This window comes from Corvus kubaryi, unplaced genomic scaffold (assembly GCF_017639235.1).
Source record: "Corvus kubaryi isolate FWS band 111438036 unplaced genomic scaffold, C.kubaryi_AGA036_p1.0 37334, whole genome shotgun sequence".
NCBI lineage: Eukaryota > Metazoa > Chordata > Aves > Passeriformes > Corvidae > Corvus > Corvus kubaryi.
Window position 1 is genome coordinate 24415096 of NW_024581108.1, and position 10359 is coordinate 24425454.

At 45.4% G+C, this 10359-nt stretch overlaps 1 long non-coding RNA gene across 1 annotated transcript; it reads left to right on the forward strand.

Moving 5' to 3' along the window:
• The first annotated feature begins 305 nt into the window (after positions 1-305).
• Positions 306-5091, forward strand: LOC121665940. Its single transcript, XR_006016525.1, has 2 exons — positions 306-459; positions 1259-5091. It is a non-coding gene; the product is annotated as an uncharacterized LOC121665940 (long non-coding RNA).
• Positions 5092-10359: the final 5268 nt, after the last annotated feature.

The following is a 10359-nucleotide window of genomic DNA, read 5'->3' on the forward strand; positions in this document are numbered from 1 at the left end:
CTGGTCTGAGATTTTAGTCCTTGCAGATTGTCCACAATTTCAGTTTATTCCTATATATTTTCCTTTCCACTCTTTCTTTAACAAAATAACTGAGGCTTCAAGCCTCTGATGACTTCTGCCTGTGCCTAACTTGAGGTCGGAGCAGAATTCCAGCTGAGGATCTGCCCTGTCCCGGCAGCAGGACTGGAGTTTGCTGTCGGCCCTTGCTCCAAAGCAAAGCAGAAATAGCAATGGGCAAAGAGCGAGCCAAAACCACCTCTGGAGGCGTGGAGTAACAAACTGTTCATCAGATACTCAGGGTTTACTCTTCTCTCTACTCCCTCATTAGCTGCAGCACTTAAAACAACACCCAAGGAACCAGGAATGATTTTGGAGGAGCGTGGCCGCAGGTGCCGTCTGTCTCCAACGCCGACAGACAGGGACATTTGCTGGCTTTTTGGAGAAATCTTTCTGGAGCAGGTAAGAGACAGGATCCCCTGGATTCATCCCAGAGAGGCATGTTGGGACTGTTATTTAACCAGCCTGTAAATGAGCTGCTTAATTAGCAGCCAGGCCAAGCAATTTCGAATATACAATTAGAGTTTGAATACAGATGTAAAAACCACTTTCTCCTATGGCTGGGTTGGTTTTTTTTCCAGTTCAGGGATATTCATTTATTTGATCAGTTAAAAAATATTAAGTCTGAAGTGAGCATGTTCTTATTTCATATTTTCCACCCAGCTGGAAAATCTCTCTTATTTACCTTGTAACATGACAAAAATCACGGATTCAGGTGCATTCCAACCTTTCCATTAGCAGATCTGGTAATAAAATTAATTACTGTGCTTAAAAGTGGCCCTGATTCCGTCAAGTTTGCAGTCCTGGCCACAGGATAGTTTAGGGGGGATAACACAGGACTGAAAATTAGCAGGAATAATTTCAGCTAAGAAAAGTAGGTGTCACATATAGTCACAGTAGAGTGATGATATTATAGGGGATAGTTTTTAGAGGGGTTTAAAGGAAAGGGGTACCAAAAATGCAGTAAAAGCTGTCACAAAACAAAAGAGCAATGTGGTCTTAGAAATAATGACCAAAAAAGACAAATATATTGATTTTTAAAAAATTTGGGTACTTGTTTAGAGCCTGTCACCGATCCACTCTGATAGCATCCCCCAGAATAAGGCAAACCCTACATTTACAGTCAGATTTTGCAAGATAGAGGTATTCAGTCCTTTTTTTTTTTTTTTTTGGCTAATATGCATTTTCTTTACTTCTGCAGGTCCTAATGAGAGGTGAAATTCCAAACCATCGAGCTGGATATGCTGAAAAGGTAACTACCTGCAGATTGTGTCATTCAAGCATTTACTTAGGTGCACATTAGGTACTCCTAAAAAGGTAATAAAAGAAAATTCCTCTTCTTGGCTGCCTAATTTCAGAGGCCATAACCAGCTCAAGGTGTTCTCAAGGCTCTGGTGTGGATCCTGTTGCAGCCTGGCTGCTAAAGGCTAAGGAATTCCAGATGTGCTGGGGCAGAGGAGGAGGAGGAGGATGGGGAGGGTGTGATGCCAGGCACAGGGCAGGGTATTCCTGAGGCAGGAGAGAGCCCTGGATTTTGGCCCTTGTTTTTTGGGATTATGTCTGAAGTGATGCTGTTGAATGGAAAATGCAGAGGAGGGAAGCAGAGCTGGGTGTCCAGGTTTGGAAATGTGGCTGCTGGGGGGATGCACCCAGTGACCAGAGGTGTCTCCTGGGAAGATGGTGATGCCCCAGCATGGTGAGGGGAGCTCCACCTGCCATAACTTCAGAAAGGACTTCCCAGGACAGCAAAAGATGGAGAAAGAGAGACCCAGGTGGTGCTGAACACCCAACCCTGGCTGCTGGAATGCTCCTCACCAACCTCCTCCATGCCCAGCCTCATCCTTCAGCCAGCCAGGCTGGTGGAACCTGTCAGACCACACGCTCTCCCTGCTCGCTGACAGCTCTTCCCAAGCTTTGTTTGCATGCTGGAGCTGGGAGATTTGAATTCCAAGTGCGTGGGGACAGCTCTGGGGGCACAGCGCTGCGCTCCCAGGGAACGCTGCCTCCTCTGCCTAATTAGAGAGGGAGCTCTAGGAGACAAAGATCTGCCAGCCTGCTTCCCTAGTGCTCCACAATCCATATCAGGAGGTGTCCAGAAGCTACTCCCTGTCCCTAGGAGCCAGGCCCTGGGTGCCAGGGATATTAATAGCTGCTGTATCGTGATTCAAGTGTCTGCTCAGCAAGCGGAGGGACATTCAGATGAGGGACCTCAAGGAATTCCCATGCCAGGGACAGCTGGGATAGATACAGTTTCCTAGGAGCCAGGAGAGGGATGGGTGGCTCTCACGTTCTCCCTGCCACCACAAATGTCTCCATCCACTCCGTCTTGCAGTGACAAAGTGACACTCCTGTCCCCTCATGTCCTCAGAAGGTTCCCACTGTTCTGTTTGTGTTCAATCCTCTGGCGGGACGTGGTCCCCCAGCCCAGGGAAAGGATAACCACACCTCATCCCAAGCCCTGAGCCCGGGACAGCACAGAAGGCACACCAAGCTTGATCCAAATAATAAAAATGAAGTGATTCCAATTTCCAGCATGAAGCAAAAGGGAAAAACAAGGTGCCAGGAATTCCATGGCATCAACGTGAAGATAAAAGCAGAGATGCAGCAGGAAGATAAAGAGATTAGAGTATCAGAATGATTACAAATCTTGCCCGTAGCAGTGCCTGTTCCCAAGGCTGCCTGCCATTTCCCAACGATAAGATCCAGGTTTTCCAGGCTGGGTAGTGTTTCTTTTTCTCCTGTTTGTGCTGGAAAGCTCCGAGCTATTTTTCACTTCAGGCTCCGAGATATTTGTGCTGAAAGGTTCAGCCATTTCTACAACGGAGGTTATAGAAAACAAAAAAGACAAAGCTGTTCTGTTGAGAAAAGAGAGAAGCTGAGATTGGTTAAGTTTTGCCACACTGGCCAAGAATGTGTCCTGTGAAACACCTGTGAAAATCCAAATTTAGCCAAATTATGAGTCTCCAGAAAACTATTGCTCATATATAATCAGGGTTCATGTGTGGTTCCTGAGCATCTGCTGCTGAGGGAAATGTGCCCTCAGTCCAGTGCAGGGTACAAAATGACAGTGAAATGGAAAACAAGTTTGGGTTGGTTTTTTTTAAAGAAGGTATATAATGCTATTTTTAGAAACATTTTTCAAATTATCCTAAAATTAAAGAAGTGCAAGTAACCAATGCTTCGATTTGAGCAATAACCTCACTGACAGCACCTTCCTGATCATGTTTGCTCTTTCCAGTACCTGTTTTTAGGTCTGTACTTTCTATAAGTACCCATTAGTAGCTAAAATATAACTCTGAATGAGAAGAACCATGGAGGAATGAAGAGATGAAGAAATGGGAATTAGAAATTTGTATCCTTTGTTTCACAGTATTGACCTGTCCTTTCACCCATAACCATGAAAAAATGCTTAATAATTCATATGCCCTTGATTCAGGACAGAACCAGGGGTATTCCAAGAATTCCCTCAGCCTTGTTTCAAGCAGAGTTTGCTTCTCCTTCACAATTTTTTTTGGGTCATTCCTGGTGAACTGCCAGGCTCTAACAGAATTCCCACTAAACTGGGGGCTGTGCTGCTAAAAGGGGTTATCCCAGATATTTTATGGACAAAGAAGATGTGCTGAAGTAAGGAAAGTTCCCCAGCCTAGAGCTAGGATGAGGTGGTGAGCCTGTGGAACCACAGCTTCAGGAAGAGGCTCCAGCACCCTTTCCTGCTGCCTGGGAAAGCACAGCCGAAGCTCAGGTGTGTATAGTGAGAACAGGATGAACACCCTGACATGTGCCAGGCAAACTGTTCACAGCCAAACAGGCTCTCTCTCAGGTAATCATGGCATTATTTAAAGGTCATGACTTAGAAATTGCCAGGACTGCAGGACAAGTGGTTAAAAAATGCCATCTACTTTTATGGTTGTAATCATCCCAAACTGCTGGACTACAGCTTTCCTGCACTGGGATAAATGCTGTTTGTGATATGATTGTATCATTGTGCCATCCTAGGATTATTTTTCCTGTATCATGAATCTCTGCTTTAACACCATGCTCCCACACTGGTGTTTTTCCAGGAGAAAGAGATGTGCCCAGACCCCAAATAACTGACAGATAAGAAAATACCTGTAAATTCCTGACTGGAATACCAGTAGGCTCCAAAGTTTCTGGCTTTGTCTCCCACTTTCTCCCTCTGGGATCTGCAGGAGCAGCAAACCAAGACCCTCAGGCCCTTCCATCAGCTTCCAGCACCCACCCCACCCTTTCCTCTGCCTGCCTTTTCCTCATGGCAGGGATGCCTCTGCCTCTCCCTCCCCGTGTTTAACACTTGCTTAAACATTTCAGCCCTGCAATGCCGAGAGTTTGAAGCCTCCAAGTTTGTTTTCTCCCTTCCATCATCCCTGGGATATTTAGGATAAAATTCAACGTAAAATGAGAGACCACAGCAGTGATTCTGTGCTCACATCAGGCTGTCGCAGTGCTGAGCTGTGCAGCTGGGCACAATGCTCACTTTGAAATCCCACACCACACACGTGATGGCTTTCATTAAATATATTATCTGGTGATGATGGTGCTGTGGAAAGAACGCTCTCACAGGCAAACTCACTGCAGAGGGAGGAGACCAAGGCATTTTTTCCATTTTCATTGCTGGCTGTAATCTGCAGGGGAATGACTGATTAAGTGGGCAGATGTTGCTCTAGGAGATAAAACTTGGAGTTTCGAGTCTTAAAGGTCCTCGCACTGATACTTGTGAAAATGGGTACTTGTGAGAGTGCAGACCTAAAACCAGGGTTATACAGATGCTCTCCCAATCAGGAATTAATGAAATGTGTTCAAGGAACTGTTATTTCTGATCTATAACACGGTTTGTCATCTGCACAGAAGAAAACAAGGTTTAGAGGAGCAGTTCCCAGATGCATTAATCAATTGCTACTCAAAAAATTCCACCCTAAATCCAAGAATGAGAATTGCTATCCTTGGTTCAATCCAGCGTGCAGCTTGTAGCTCTCAGGAGTGAGCAAAGATCAAACTTATTGGGAAAGCAAGAATTGCAGCCAAAACTAACACAAAACTGTAACTTCCAGAGGAAATATTCAGAGGCATAATGAGAGGGATGGGAAACTAAACATGGAAATCAACATGGGGAAGTGAAGCCCTCAGACTTGGCCTATGTGCTGATGACCACAATCAAATTAAGGCAAATTGAAAAGGGGTCAGATGAGAAAATAAAATCAAGCACATGAACTGGGAGATGATAAAGAGCAGGAATTGCAGCAAAGCAAGAAGTAGGAGCCTCATGCAAACGTTCATTTTCTCTATTTTTATTCTGGATTTATACCAAAGGATTAAAGTTAGTCTTTGCTTTGAGGTTAGAGATGAGAGCCACAAAGAGTTCCTCAGTTCCTTTCTTGGTGAGGGCCTGGGAGTTGCTCTATCCCTACGAGGGTTTCTGGATGTGCAGTTTGCACATGACCAGTTAGGGAGGAGGATTGGGCTGGAACTATGAGGCTTCCAAACTATTTTATTATTCTATCTTATAACTACCTTATAGCCTTCTGGAGTGTTTATTGTATGGCTTGCAGGCCTGAGGATCAGTGTCATAAAAGAAGTGCCACTTTTAAGGGGATTTTCCAATGGCCAGACCATTGGAAATGTGTGGTGCTCCCAACTTGCTGGGAGAGTGCAGGGATGTGCCAGGGAGCGAAGGAAGCGCAGCAGCCTGGGGAGACAAGAGACCTCTGCATCCACGTGGATCCGTACTTACAGTCACATCCCAGTTTTCAGACTAGAAGTGAAATATTTATCTGCAGACCAACTGGAGAAGATCTGTCAGTAACATCCTGATCCCTACAGGGGGGATACACCATTAATAAGCCACGCTGAGTCATGCCCTACAGGAATAGTGCTTTTCTCCGGGGCCACGGCGCGCTGCAGCTATTCCAGAGCCATCCCACTTGTTCTGTTTCCCGACTGACCCGGTCGGCATCTGCCTGTGCTGCTGTCAGAGCGAGTTTACTCCCACCATGGGGCTGGGATTTATATCTGACATATGTTCCTCCTCTTCCCATCCTCCAGCACTGACACTCCAGCTCTCTTTCCATGTTTTCTAACAGAAAAAGGATGTTTTCCAAGCGTGGCCTCGATTTTGCAAATCGGACTGGCTGCATTATTGATGCTTTTAGCAGAGCAGAGCCTTCAGCTCTTCATCCTGCGGGTCCTTTCCCCCTCCAGCCTGCAGCATGCACACACTCCAATTTTGGGATGCCACAAGCCAAGCAAGGGCGATCCTCCTCTTCTCCAGGGCTTATTCCAAAGCAAAATAACAGGATGAGAAGGAATGGCCTCAAGTTGCACCAGGGGAGGTTAGATTAGATAGCAGGGAAAATTTCTTCATGGATGAGGCTTGTTCAGGGCAGTGGTGGAGTCAGCATCCCTGGAATTGTCCAAAAAATGTGTGGATGTGGCACTGGAGGACATGGTTTAATGGTGAACATGGAGGTGGTGTTGGTTGATGGTTGGATTTGATGATCTTAGGGTTAAGGCCTTTCCAACCTTAACAATTCCATGGTTCTATGAAATGAGGAGACAGATTTAATCCACAGCCCTGAAAGACCAGCCCTGGTTTGAGAAGTGACAAACATCAGGTTGTCTGAATCGGCAGCTTTAACTCGCATCCAAAGACCACAGAGCCTGAATTTTGGGGTCTTTTCTTTATCTCTTCCCCCATGGCATTTTGGAGGGAGATTTTTCCTCTCTTTCCCTCAACATTTTGTCATGTGACACCAAGCATGAGCACAACTGATTTAGCAACGCCCCACTGGTGGATCCCTGGCTTGGAATTCCACGTCAGGTATGATTCCCACATCCCGGAGCAGCTCCTCCGTGCAGGCTGGAGGGGAGGGCTGCTCCCTGCTGCCGTGCTGGAGGCTGGATTGCTCCTCCAGGGAGGCAGAGAGGAGGCAGGAAGCACATGGGAACTCCAGGAGGAGCCCGGGTTTGCCTCCAGGGCTGTGTAGTCACTGAGTTTTGGTTGTACACGAAAATGTGAAACCTGTTCAGTCGGTTCCCTCGCCACCAGCAGCATCCCGGGGCTTTGGAAGCAGAAGGACAATTGCCTCATTCATTTCCTGGGGTTAGTTTATTAAAAAAGAAGTCTATTGGTAGTGTTAACCTTGTGATGGGGTGCAGGAATGGGATGACTTGGAAATCCTTGGAGCTCCGAATGCAACTGGTGACTGACTGAGCTCCAGCTGTGACCTTGATTTGATAATTAATTGTGTAACAAAGTTTAGATATGAAGTTTTCAAACATGCAGCAATCATTAGAAATAAAATAAAATTTTTAAAAATTGCAGTTTAGCCAAGGTATTGAAAAACCATTTGGCTTCTCACGATAATTTAAAACCTGTCTGTCCTGCGCTGGTGAATCAAATAAAATAACATAAAATGTAATCTGAAAATGACCACTGCTAAGAGTGAATTTGGCTGGGTTTTGCCTCTCATTTGGGCCCAGGGAAATATTCCAACAGATGTCCAGAAGCTTCAGCATGATGGAAAGAAAAATCCTTGACTTTCAGGCAGCAAATGCTGCTTCAGCAATGGAAATACAAGGTAGCAATTAGGGCAGCTTTGAGAGGCATCCTTTGGGTTTGGATTGCTTTGGCTACGCCAGTATTCTCAGGAATACTGAATAAAAATACATATATATAAATAAAAATTATATTAGAGTCATAAATCACCTAAATGAACAAAAGCCAAGGATAAGCTGATGCAGCTTTTCATAGGAAGAATTACATTTCATTTATTAAAATCCAATGAGACAGAGTTTTGCTGATGTCCCTCAGAGATGCCAGCAGGTGCTGCAGGGCCACAGCTCTGTCCTGCAGGAGGAGAATTTCAGGTCTGACCCAGCAGCCATTGTTGTAAAGTATTTGAACCTTGATAGTGTGCCCCAGCCAAACTATTTTTAGTTATTTTTACCAGAGCCCTCAGAGTGGGACCAGGCTGGAATTACCCTCACTGGCTTCACCTGGCCTTTCCACCTTCAGCTGCAGCACATCAGCCCCAAGAGGGGTTTCAGCTCCAGTCTGAAGGTTCGAGGGGAGAGGTGGGACAGGTTTATTTCTGCTCCCTGTCCTTTGCTCTCTTGTTGTTTGGATTTCCTGGACTAACTTGGCTGCTGATTACAGGATGGGTTTTGTTGCTGTCACCGTCTTGATGCTGCTTGCCTGGATCAGGAGCCCCACCTGTTAGAGCCCTCAGGAATTCATCAAGGACTGAAAGGTAAGCTGTGCTAAATTGGAAAAGAATTGGGAAAGGAGAAGCTGAAAAACTAAATACCAAGACAGCAGGGAATAGATAAAAAAGGACTGTGCTGCACTGGGTTAGAACCAATCATATTTTCAGAAAAGTGTGTGTGGAGCTCATGGATGAAATAGAGAAACCAATCCAGCAATGTGAGCTCTCATGCACAGCAGCTGCAAAATGTGTATGTACTGTATTATGTAAAAGTTGTAAAACGTGTAAGTAGAGTAGTCTGTAAGAGTAGGTAGAATGTGTAAGTAAGTAAAATGCATAAGTACTGTGTTATGTAGAAGTTGTAAAAAGTATAAGCAAGTAAGAAAATGTTTAAGTAGAGTGATGTGTATCTCTATAAGTAGTATAAGATAAGCAAGTGAAATGTATAAGTAGGTAGAATGTATAAGTAAGCAAAGGGCATAAGTAAGGTATTATGTCAAAGTTGTGAGATGTGTGAGCACAGGGGTGTTTTAAACAATAAGATGCTTCTGTGTAATCAGATTGATTCATTGATCAGAAGGCAGGAGTTCCCACATGCCATCCTTGACAAAGTGGGATGGGGAATTGCTGTGGGCACCAGCACCTGGGAGAAGTCAAAAAATCAACCATTAAAGCAGAGAGAAACCACATTTCAAGGAAATAGGATATGATTATAGTAAATAATATGTTGTATTAAAGCTTGGTAGTAAATAACACATTGCATTAATGCTTGGATGAATTGTTAACTCCTGGAATTTACTGCTACAGGACACAAGTGACTCTGGTAGGACTCTTAAAAATTTAACTGTGGATGTGGCTCATTGGAGCCATTGTGTCTTTACAGGCCAGATTTATTTAAACATTATCTACACCAGCACATTTATAAAGTGTTAATTAATGAAGAGTAAATCTAGAGGGTGTTTTCTATGTGCCTGGTGTTTGGCTTCTTGGGCTTCTTGATTGCTGGTTGCTGGGCAGCACTTCCAGGTGCTGCACAACAGAAATTCGGCTTTCACTCCCAAAATTTATTCCTTGTATGAGTTTTCCTAATACAGCCCGAGGTTGTAGCTTCTGCTCCTAATAGTCAGGAGGGAAGGGGTGAGGAAGATAAGGCCAGCTAAGGAATCACCATTGGAACTGTTCAGAAGGTGTGTGGAGGTGGCACCTGGGGACATGGCTTAGTAGTGCTGGGTTCATAGTTGGATTTGATGATCTTGGAGGTCTTTTCCAACTTACTGCTTCTGTGATTCTGGGATTTCAGTATGCTGCTGCGTGTCACTGGATGCAGGGCTTGTGGTGTGCTTGTCCACATGGCATCAACACAGCTTTTTACAAGGGCATAGTGTTAGGACAAGGGGGAATGTCTTTAAACTGAAGATTAGGTTTAGATTAGAAATTAGGAAGGAATTGTTCCCTGGGAGGGTGGGCAGGCCCTGGCACAGGGTGCCCAGAGCAGCTGTGGCTGCCCCTGGATCCCTGGCAGTGCCCAAGGCCAGGTTGGACAGGGCTTGGAGCGACTTGGGATAGTGGAAGATGTCCCTGCCCATGGCAGGGATGGAACAGGATGAATTTTAAGGTCCTTCCATCCAACCCATTCTGTGATTCTTTGATTTCCTGCCCCAAAGGGGATGTTTCTCCAGGTATCTTGGCATGCTGTCTTCTCCGTGCCGCTCTTCCGGGGAGTGCAGCTGTGTGTGCCATGGGGTGGGTTCGGCTTTGCCGCCGTTCCTTTCATTCATTTACTTGTTTATTGCCCATGTCAGTTGCACGACAAACATTTCCCCAAGGCTCGACACGAGGCCGTGCTGGGCGGTGCCGGGGACGGATGGCTTCGTGCTCGGGGTTGCGAAAGGAGACGCTGAACACTGATAAAATAAATAAAATAAACGGGGAAAAAAAAAAAAGTTTTAAAAGAGTTTAAAAAAGATTTAAAAAAAATAAAAGGAGACAGAGCGCTGGCTTTTGGAACACACTCACGGCCGATACAACCCTCCCCAGTCCGTGTCCCCCGCTCCGTGTCCCCGCTCCCCCCGCCCGCTCC